The sequence below is a fragment of the Pantherophis guttatus genome, chromosome 3 (genome assembly GCF_059756535.1).
Source record: "Pantherophis guttatus breed Tessera chromosome 3, ASM5975653v1, whole genome shotgun sequence".
In the NCBI taxonomy this organism is placed as follows: domain Eukaryota; kingdom Metazoa; phylum Chordata; class Lepidosauria; order Squamata; family Colubridae; genus Pantherophis; species Pantherophis guttatus.
In genome coordinates, this window is record NC_142065.1 from 100,743,821 (window position 1) to 100,755,128 (window position 11,308).

Below are 11,308 nucleotides of genomic sequence, written 5' to 3' on the forward strand. Positions count from 1 at the left end.
TCACCCATCTCCTCCCACTTATGACTGTATGACTGTAACCTTTTTTTTTTTTAATTTGATTTATATGCCGCCCTTCTCCGGAGACTCAGGGCGGCTTACAATGCATTAAGCAATAGCTTTCATACTTCTGTATATTTATACAAAGTCAGCTTATTGCCCCCACAAACTGGGTCCTCAATTTACCTACCTTAGAAAGGATGGAAGGCTGAGTCAATCTTGAGCCTGGTGAGATTCGAACTTACAGTAATTGCAGACAGCTGGTGTTAATCACAATGCTATTAGTCTGCTGAGCCACCAGGCCTTGCTGCTGGTATCCTTACGATTTATATTGACTGTTTCCTAATATGATTTGATTGCTTATTTGTACCCTATGACTATCATTAAGTGTTGTACCTTATGATTCTTGACAAATGTATCTTTTCTTTTATGTACACTGAGAGCATATGCACCAAGACAAATTCCTTGTGTGTCCAATCACACTTGGCCAATAAAGAATTCTAATCTATTCTATTCTATTCTATTGGATCAGTATTTTTACATTTGAATCAGAACTAACTTGTAACTTGTTCTCCCATGTGATTCTCTCTTCTTACAGGTGGCACTAATAGATTCTATCTACTAGTTAGTGCCACTAGGAATCAGTTAACTGGTTATGTGTTCCTTTTAATTTCTTATGTTTGATTTGCTGTATAACCCCTAAAATCTAGATCATGACATACTGTTATTCATCATTATATCCAAAACTATGTACTATTTTTTCCTAATTGTCAGAAAACAAGGATTAAGCTCTAATTTACAAAGCAATACAAGAGTATATCAGTTTAAATATAGTAGATAACTCTGGCTTGCACATACCAAAATGACTACTTTATTAAGCAAATAAATGGTAAAGACAAAAATATCACATTTAGTAATCTAATCCCAATCCACGGTTTCATGGTACATTTCAGACAAACCTTTTATTGTTACATTTGGTCTGGCCCTTTAATTCAAATGAATATGGAACAGCTTCCATATTTAATTCTTGCATTTTGCAAGTTTAACATAAGGCTAGATAGGAATGGCAATTGTTTTGTGGCTATTACAAGTACACATTATATCTGATATTATAATTTTGTAATTCATTTTCCAAGGCTCTCCAAATGATTTACAACATATACAATGTTATTAAAGATAATAAAATTTACATAAGTTCACTGTCATATTTATTCCTAAAACCTTAGCCAGCAGCAATTAAAAGAGATGCAAAACAAAAGCATAGATAATTTTGTAAGCTTTTAAAGATTGGGGTTGTTGGATCTTTCTGTAAATCCCCCGCCCCCCAAAAAGTATCAATGATCTATAGTAAAACAAAATCCAAAAAAAGTCAATATTTTATTTAAACATATTTTGCTTTTTAAGTCAACCATTTACAGATATCTTTCACTTTACTAAAAGCTCATTATACTATACATAAATAAAAACACCAGACACAACAACAAATTCAAAAAAAAGATATACAGGTAGTCCTCGACTTACAACTGTTCACTTAGTAACCATTCAAAGTTACAACAGCACCAAAAAGTGACGTAGAACCAGTTTTCACACTTAGGACCATTGTAGCATCCCTTAATCATGTGATCACAATTCAAACACTTGGCAACTGACTATTTATGACAGTTGCAGTCACATGATTCCCTTTTGTGACCTTTTGACAAGCAAAGTCAGTGGGGAAGCCAGATTCACTTAACAGCCTGACTAATTTAACAACTACAGTGATTCACTTAACAACTGTAGCCAGAAAGGTTGTAAAAGAAAGGTTGTAAAATGGGGCAAACTCGCTTAACAAATGTCTCATTTGAAATTTTGAGTTCAAGAAATTTTGAGGTCAGTTGTGGTCGTTAAGTCGAGGACTACCTGTAATTGATCTAACAGCAATACAAATAGCACATCCGAAACATTAAGTGGCTTAACTAGAGAAAATGGTCCAACTATTTTTTATAACTAGTGAGAAATTTGAGGGGAAATGTTAATCTAGTTGGTTTTCTTTAGGAGAAGAAATAATAATGTAGTTGGCTTTCTTTAAGAGAAGAAATAAAGTCTCTCACTGCAGGTAGTTCTCGACTTACAAAACATTTGTTTAATGAACAAAGTTACAACAGCACTGAAAAAAAGTTAGTCATGACCTGTTTCACACTTATAACCCCATGGGAAGGGGATCAGCATGGGATCAGATTTTGGGTGCTTGGCAACAAGCACAAATTTATGATGAATGCAGCATCCTAGAGTCCTGGGACAGACGTCTGCAACTTCTTAGGGAGCTTCTGACAAGCAAAGTCAATGTGGAAGCCAGGTTCACTTACTGACCACGTGACTCGCTTAACAAGTCTAGTGATTCGTTTAACAACCGTGACAAAGAAAGGTCATAAAATGTGGCACAACTCTACGTTTTCCTTAGCAATGGAAATTTGGGGCTCAATAGTGGCCCTTAAGTCAAATGCCAGCAACAGCTACTGTACCTGCCTTCCTAGGTGCTTACAGCTATTATACTGCCCTTCTCTACCCAGTTTCCTTACAGACTTTAAGAAGGATCCCCTTCTCATCTGACTCACGTTCCAGTGCTGAAGTCCATATCTAGACACTGTAGGAAGCCCCATCCCCACCCTGATTAAAATATTATTTATTCTTAATATTAAAAAAGAGGCAGAATATATTTCCCCAAAGGAGAAATAGAGAAAAATCTTAACAAAGGCAGAAAGCAGCCCCAGTCTTCCTGCCATAGGAAAAAGAGCTGTAAACTAAGAAACTGGCCTTTAGGAATGCAGATGTTTGTATCCATTCAGGAAGACTGGGCCAATCTATTCCAAACAAAACGCCTTCAGCCACAACCTGGAGTTGATGGGATTAAGAATTTACATTCCCCCACCCAAATTCTAAGGACAGGACAGGACTTTTAGGACATAATAGGATTAACCCACCATCACTGGAATAGTAAAAGGACACAAGGCTCACTACATTGTACAACCCCCTGGAACATTTCAATCACAAAACCCCAGAACCCTATAAAGATCCATCCACTCAGTCAGCCATTTTGTCAGCCACCCCAGAAACATGATGCTGTCACTGAAGTTTCTGGAAACCAAATAAATAGAGATCTTCTTTCCTTGTAGGCAGCCTCCATTTGTTTTTTTTTTAAATTTCTCCTGGCTTGGAACTGGACTGGATTTTTCTTCCAACAACATTCTTAAAAGATTTAATAATTTGGTATCCATTTGCCATTCTGAACCACCAGTCAGAAATTGTATCTTTTAGATAACCAAATTTGCATCTATTTTGCTATTTTAACAAAAGACTACGATTATAAATAAATCAGATTTTCAGGAACTGAAATGTTTGTCTCTAAGGCACATAGACAAATGTAAACAATCCTACCTAAAGTCTAGTATGAAGATCTGCAACTACTTAATATTGTTACTCTAATATTGTAACAGAGAGTACTTCCATGCAAGGATTCTGGGCCAGGTCAAAATCAGTTCTGAACCTATGCTATTTAACAACATTAGCAGTGTTCAAGAACCGAGATGATTTATTTCTAATTCAGTTGCACTGTCTTTGAAAGTGCAGCAAAACTGCATAGTGTTTTCATTTGGAAGACTTCAAAATGCTGGATATGAGCAGTAGTGTCATTGCTCTCTTCTCCCCTCTTCTGAATTCAAGGCAACCCTTATACAAGGCATGTACCTACCCCATGTCGAGAACTTCAGTACAAAATATATCTTCAGAGAGTTTCTATTTCAAGGCAGTTACTTGGGGGGAGGAGGGGAAACCCAGCAGGTGTTTTGTGCTTTGTCAAAGATGAGATGAAAACAAACAGCACTTCCTGCTTGCTCATGTCTGTACTATTGTGCACCCAGGAAAATGTGAGAGCCATCTGTCTGCAACATCTGTCACCCCCAATGATCATCATTGAGTGAACTGACTTGTTAAGCAGATTTCTCCTTCCTCCCTCACTGCCCCATATGGATCCTTTCCAAAGCTGCATGAGTGGAAATGGGGGGCCAGTCCAGATATGAATATACCATTCTTCAATTTATTCAACAGCTACAATTCCCAGACATGCAAATAGAGTACTATCACAACCAAAAGTTCTACTAAAGCTCCTTCCAAAGTATTCTGGAAGATACAAAGGAATAGCTGTTCTCACCAACCCCATTTCAGGAAATATCTCTTTCCAAGATCAATACTGTAGGAAAAATTGGAAAGAGAAAAGCAGTAGGATACTACCAGTAAAATATATACCGGTAGTACCTACTACAGTTACCTGTTTCAAACATTAAAAAATCAAACCACAGTTCAGCAAACAAAAGCCTGCCATGGATTTTCTATTCCCGTTTAAAACTTAATTTATTTAATTAAGGTGTTCAATAAAACACATTTGCACTAATTTACAGATACTATTCAAGGACATGTTTTTTCATGCCTAATTAGTACAATATTACATACCATGAGACTGAGTCCACATATTGCACAATACTGTGCCTTATTAAACCCAGAGATTACCAAATAAACTATAACTGGTTTGGTTCATATAACATTCTAGCCTAAAACCAAAATAAACCTCATTATGGTTTAATTTTATTGTATATCCAAAGTCTAAACAGTCATTATCTTTTCTATTCAATATAAGACAAAAACTAAAAAAACCTGCATCGATCAACTTAACACCCCGTTTTGTAAACCAGGCATGTATGTGATAATCAACATGGTGAGGATGGAATATTTATTTATTAAATTTATATGTGGCCCATCTCGCTATCAAATGAGTCTGGATAGTTGGAATAAAAATATGAACCAGAGAGAAATTTAAGTATTCTTCCTGCCTACCTACTTATTTATAAACTTATTTGTATTGGAACAGTTGTATTTGAATGAGCCCATGAAAAGTTCTTTAACAACTGTGTTTCTCCCACAAAAGCATGGAAATGACTGGTTTTTTTATGCTTTTACTCAGACATCGGAAGTCAAAATTCACATGCCCTGCCATCATTCATGGTCTGAGAGACCAGAAACTATTATTCTCCTCAAGAAGAAATCAGAAGGGTAAGACTAGTGTGGCCCATCTATTAATTAGCACTACACTGGAAGATACTTTCTTTGCTGTAAGTCAGAAAGACTAATGCCTCAATCATCCCAATTACCCAGCAGCACCAAAAATATATTTCAGGTCTATCCATTACCCAGTTATATGGAACTATCAGATTTTTGCCCTGAACAGTCATATCATCTTTGTATTATGTTAACTGAATAATTTATTGTCATTGTACATCTATACATAGTATTCCCATACAACAAAATTCACATAATACCCAGAGACCAAGCCCAGCACACATGACAATCCCCAGACACACTCCCACCCACTAAAAATTCCCCACCTCTCAACCACCCAAGCATCCATAGAGCAGACCAAGTAACACTGTCCAACAGCTCACTGTCCAACAGCTCAACCTTTAGTTCATTGTTGAATGCAATTATAGCTCTGGGATAAAAACTATTCAGAAAATGTGTGGTCTGAGTTTTAATTGTTCTGTATCTTCTGCCAGAAGGCAACAGTCCAAAAAGATTGTAAGCAGGATGCTGAGAATGTTATGCAACTTCCTCAAACACCGAGATGCGAAGGTGTCATCCAGGGCTGATAGCTGGAGTCCGATGATATTCTGTGCAGTTTTAATAATTCTCTGTAGAGCTTTTGTCCGCTGCAGAGCTGCTCCCATACCATGCAAGAATGTCGTATGTCAGGACACTCTCAATGGTGCTCTGATAGTAGGACAGAAGTAGATGCTGAAATAGATTTATGTTCCTGAGCATTCTCAGGAAGTACAGCTTCTTCTGTGCCTTCTTCACAAGCATGTTAGCATTAATAGTCCATGAGAGGTCCTCTGAGATATAAATGCCCAGAAATTTAAAACTATCAACCCTCTCGACCTCCTCACCATTTATGTACAATGGTAAATGTACATCTCTCTTCCTCCTGAAATCAATTATAAGTTCTTTAGTTTTTTTGGTGTTAAGTATAAGATCATTTTCTTTACACCACAATGTCAGCCCTTGTACTTCCTTTCTATAAACAGACTCATTGTTCTTATTAATAAGCCCCACCACTGTCGTGTCATCCGCAAATTTAATAATTGTGTTGGTGTTATACAATGGGGTGCAGTCATGTGTATACAAGGAATAAAGGAAGGGGCTTAGCACACAACCCTGGGGGGGCTCCTGTGTTTAGTATCAGAGTAGAAGAATGGTGAGATCCCATCCTTACTGACTGTGGCCTATCTGTAAGAAAATCCTTTATCTACAAACAAATCCTCTGATTTATACCCAAATTGGACATTTTAAGAAGCCACCTGTTGGGTAGAATGGTGTTAAAGGCAGAGCTATAATCCACAAATAACAATCTTACATGTGTTCCCTGTTGTTCCAAATGATTCAATACAATATTGACAATAGACATAGCATCATCAGTTGATCTATTACACCTGTATGCAAATTAGTATGGGTCCAAAGTAGATGGAAGACTAGCCTTAATATAGTTCAGCACCAGTCTTATATATTGGATACTGTATATATACTTCGTTCATGTTCAGCTATCAAATATAAAATGCAATAAAATTAATCATAGAAATTATGCTGGGTTTTATTTCTTCTCACAAGTTTTCTCCAAACAGTTAAACAGCAGAATACTGGAGTATTAATGCTGTTTATAATTACAAAGATGCACACTGACTTAGAATCACTATTCTAAGAATAGTAAACAGCAAAGAATGAATGTTCCATAGCTTCCCTGATAGTACAATTGAAGTAGGTTGTAGTTTTGTTTTGTTTTGCCTCTGCTCATCTGGCTTCTTTTACTGACTACCATCAATACATCTGCCATACTTCAATGATAAATAAATATTCATTATTTGTAGGATGTAGTCTGGAAATTACTGTACATCAAGGTAAAAAATATCATGTGATCATTGTAAAATAAATAAATAAAAAGCATACTACCTTTGTAGCCTATTTCCCTTCATGTTTTTACTTGGAAGCTAATGCAAATGAATTCAATGTGGCTTACTTCTAAGTGACTATACATTCATAGCCAGTTAAGTCTGAAACTTGAGTGATACCTTCTGAAATAAAACAATGAGAGCTTTACAGTACCATGTGGCCACTTGTCTTCTCAACAGACTGTTGAGAAAGAAAGAAACATGCCATGACTAGAATATATTTTCCTTTGATGTGTTTTATACTAGTTTCAGAGTATGCATTTAATTTCAAAAGGAAAAAGAACTAAAATGCAGCTACAGATTAAAAAGGAAACGCATTAGCATAAATTAATGAAAACCTTAAGAGTATGTGTGTCTGTGTATGCACACAAGCTTAATACTGTGAAATATCATATGTTATTGTAGGAACAATAATGTAGGTGCCAAAGTATGGGAGAGAGACACTACTGTATTTAGTTTCTGAAAGGCAAAAGAAGCTTTATATAATTGATCAACCTTGCACTACAGTAGGGGTGTCAAACTCAAGGCGAATCCAGCCTGCAGGGTGCTTAGATCTGGCCTGCCAGGCCAGCCTGAAAATAGCAAAGGACTGGCCAGTGGTGCCTCTGGTAGTGAAAACAAGCTGCAAGGTGACCGTGGGCAGCCCCCGCACAGCCCATTTTCAGCCTGGATGGCCTCCTGCAGCATCCTGCCAACCAAAAGGGGCTGCAGGGGGGCTGCAAGTGGCCCCCTCACAGTCTGTTTTCGGCCTGGACAGCCTCCTGCAGCACCCTGCTGGCCAAAAAGGGGCACGAAATCCAGTTTGACACCCCTGCGCTACAGATTGTCCTCAGTTTGCAATGCCAATTGGGACTGGAATTATCATTGTTAAGCAATATAGTTGTAAAAATGCAATGTTACATGACCGCAAAACTTAGTGGTAGCAGTTCCTGCAGTTCCAGTAGCTGTCAAGCAAGAACAATACGCTGTTGACCTCCTGCCAGTTTTCCCATTGACTGCATTTTAGAAGCCACAAAAGTTGCAAATGGTGACCACATGAATATGGCGATGCTGTGAAAGCTAGAATTCTGAGGACTGTTCATAAGTACAACTCATTCAGCACAGTCACAAGTTTGACCAGTTGCTGAGTTGGTGGTCATTAAATGAGGGATGTAATTATTTCTTCACACATGTAAAAAAAGAGTGAGGTAATCACTCCCTAATGGTATTAATTCAATTATAAAACAACTAAGGCTACCATATATGGTCTGTAAAAATCCAAACCACCACTAGATAATTGAGAAAGCCAAAGAACACCAAAAAGGAATCAGTATGTTTTATATTAATTATAGAAATTCAGTTGTGTGATCACATCAAGTCATGGAAAGAGCTTAGAAAAATAGGGATCTTATCAGAATGTCTCACCTCATCAGAACATCTCATTATTCTCATGAGAAACTTAAATGCAGGTCATGAAGTGACAATACACACAGAACATGGCAAAACAGACTGACTCCAGTTGGAGTCAGAAAGAAATGCAGCAAGACTCCCATTATTTACTCAACCTAAATGCCAAATATATAGGAAGCATATATTTGGGGAACATATATTATTATAATACATAAAGAAAACTGAATTGGAAGATGCACATGGTTTAAAATTGGAGGAAGAAATCTGTACTGTGCTGATGATACTACCTTAATGGCAAAGGAGCTGCAAGCCATCGTACTAAAAGTCAAAGAGCACAGTGAAAAAAAAAACCTAATGAAAACAGAACAATCAGCTAACTTTAGAATGAAGATATCAAAGTGGTGGATAGCTTCTGCCTTTTAGGATCAACTATCAACAGTAAAGCATTCAAGAAATATGCCGCAGACTAGCACCTGATAGAGCAGCCATGAAGGCCTTAAAAAAGATATTAAAATGTTGTGATATGTATCTACAAATATCAGAACAATGTCAGCCACAGTATTCCCTGTGATACTCAATGGAAGAAAAATGTAAAAGAAAGACTTTAAAGAAACAACATAAGAAGAGTATACCTTTGAACTTTAGTGGGGTAAAGGTCTCCTGGGAATTCTGTGGAAAGCCAAGAAAACAAATTGATAGATCATAAAACAATTTAACTCAAGAGTTCTCACTTGAGGCACAAATGACTAGGCTCAAATTATTCTACATTGGGACACATTATGTCAATAAGGATCTAATCTGGGAAAGATAGAAGGGAAAAAAAGAGGACAACTAGCAAGGTAAACGGACTCAATTATGGTGGCCCATTGGGAGTTCTGAAAGAACAAGACAGGGATAAATCATCATTGAGAATATGTATGTGGTCTCTTTTTTCTCTTTTGTATGTATGTGGTCTCTTTTTTCAATTAATCAATCCTCTTTGCTGTCACTTACTGGCCATCCCATGTTTGCAGCCCAAATAGGCTCACCTTGAAAAAATTCCAAATAGAAATAACTTATGGATTTTGAAAATATCCAATCTGCATTATTCTCCAACATTTTAGCTTTATTTACATAACTTGCTGTGTCAGAAAAAATAGTGTAATTAATGAGGTTCCATGGTGCCATTTCACCCTATGTATTTATGAGAATCAGAATTTAAACATAAGTTAAACTTTGATTTAAAAGTTATGGCAACTCCAAGTACAGATGTCAGTTAAAATTAAGTCTTGGCTGTAATTTAACAAGTTGTACAAACACAATAAATGATGGCAGCTAAGCAGCCTTCCAATAAACCTGAAATTGGGTTTAATTCAAGGGAACCTTTATCTTTATTAACATGGGTTAACCAATCAATGCTTCCTTCATAGCTGAGAAAATAATTATACCATATTAATAAACATCTTTAAAAGACCAAGGCTGGTTCTATAAGCAGTGTTTCAATTGAAGCAATTACAAACAATAGCAAATATTCATATTTACTTATTCATTTTCGTCATGTAGTCTGCCCACTGGATAAACAAATGACGCCAAATGGCATACAATGAAATGGCATACAAAAAACAACTTTGGGGGCCAGTCCTCTCTCTCAGCCCAACTCACCTCACAGGATTGTCTGTTGTTGGGAAAATAGGAGGAGGAAGGAGTGTTACATATGTTTGCTACCTGATATTATTTATAAAAATCATAAAGGGGGGGGGAGAAAAATAAAAAATAAAATATTGTTATTAAAAGCTCTAAAATTATGAAAAGCTAAAAGGGAAAAATAAATACAGATGAAGAGCAGATATTAAAAACAGTGGGGCCACCTCAATATTTCACCAGTCCCCTGGAGTCCCCAGGCCTGATGGAACAACCAGGTCTTCAGGGACTTTCAGAAAGTCAAAAGGGATGAAATCTTTTGGGATGAATGCAAAACAAGGAGGACATATACAACTAATACCACTATCTCATGGTTTAGAACAGGAGGGTTAAACTTGAATCCATTGCGGGCCGCATTAGGGTTGTATTTGACCTTGGGGGGCCAGGGTGGGCATGGCCAGCTCGACATCACTCGTGTCAGGGGAGCCTGTGGTGGCCCAATTACTCTGCCAGCAAAAACTGGCTCCCGAACTCCATTTTCGGCTGTGATGGCCTCCTACAACCCTTTGCAAGTGAACATGGAGTTTGGGAGGGCCATACACAGTCCTCCCGAGCTCTGCTTTTGCTGGCAGAAGCACTGCAGGCAAGTCCTTCGCTGTTTCCAGGGCGACCCCACGGGCCAGATCTAAGCACCCCATGGGCTGAATCTGGCCCCTGGGCCTTGAGTTTCACACCCCTATTTTAGAATATTAAATCATGGTTTAATTACCATGACTGATACAAGTTTGTACAGTTAATTAAACAATATGCTAAGGTGTGCAAAATACAGCAACAGGGCTTACTCGTGCTAAAACAAAACATATTGTTCCATAGCTAGATACAGTATGTGAATATAATTGCTCATTTAATACTAGGCTGCATTAAAAGTGAGCTGTTCGACATTCATTCCAATTGCAAACTCAATGTTTTCTTTATTCTCTTGTTCTTGCTTGTAGTTTATATTTAACGATTCACTGCGAAATGTGGGAATTTGGGAGAAATATGGTGAAGAAAGAAAACAGCTAGTGAAGGATAGTCAGTAAAATCTCAGGTTAGGTTGTCACATTGCCCTGGGATGTATGAATTAATCCAATTGCCCAAATATGCTCATTTGACTTACGACCACAACTGAGCTCAAAATTTTTGTTGCTAAGTGAGATAGTTGTTAAATGAATTTTTCCCCATTTTACGACCTCTCATCACAATTGTTAAGTGAATCATTGCAGTAGTTAAGT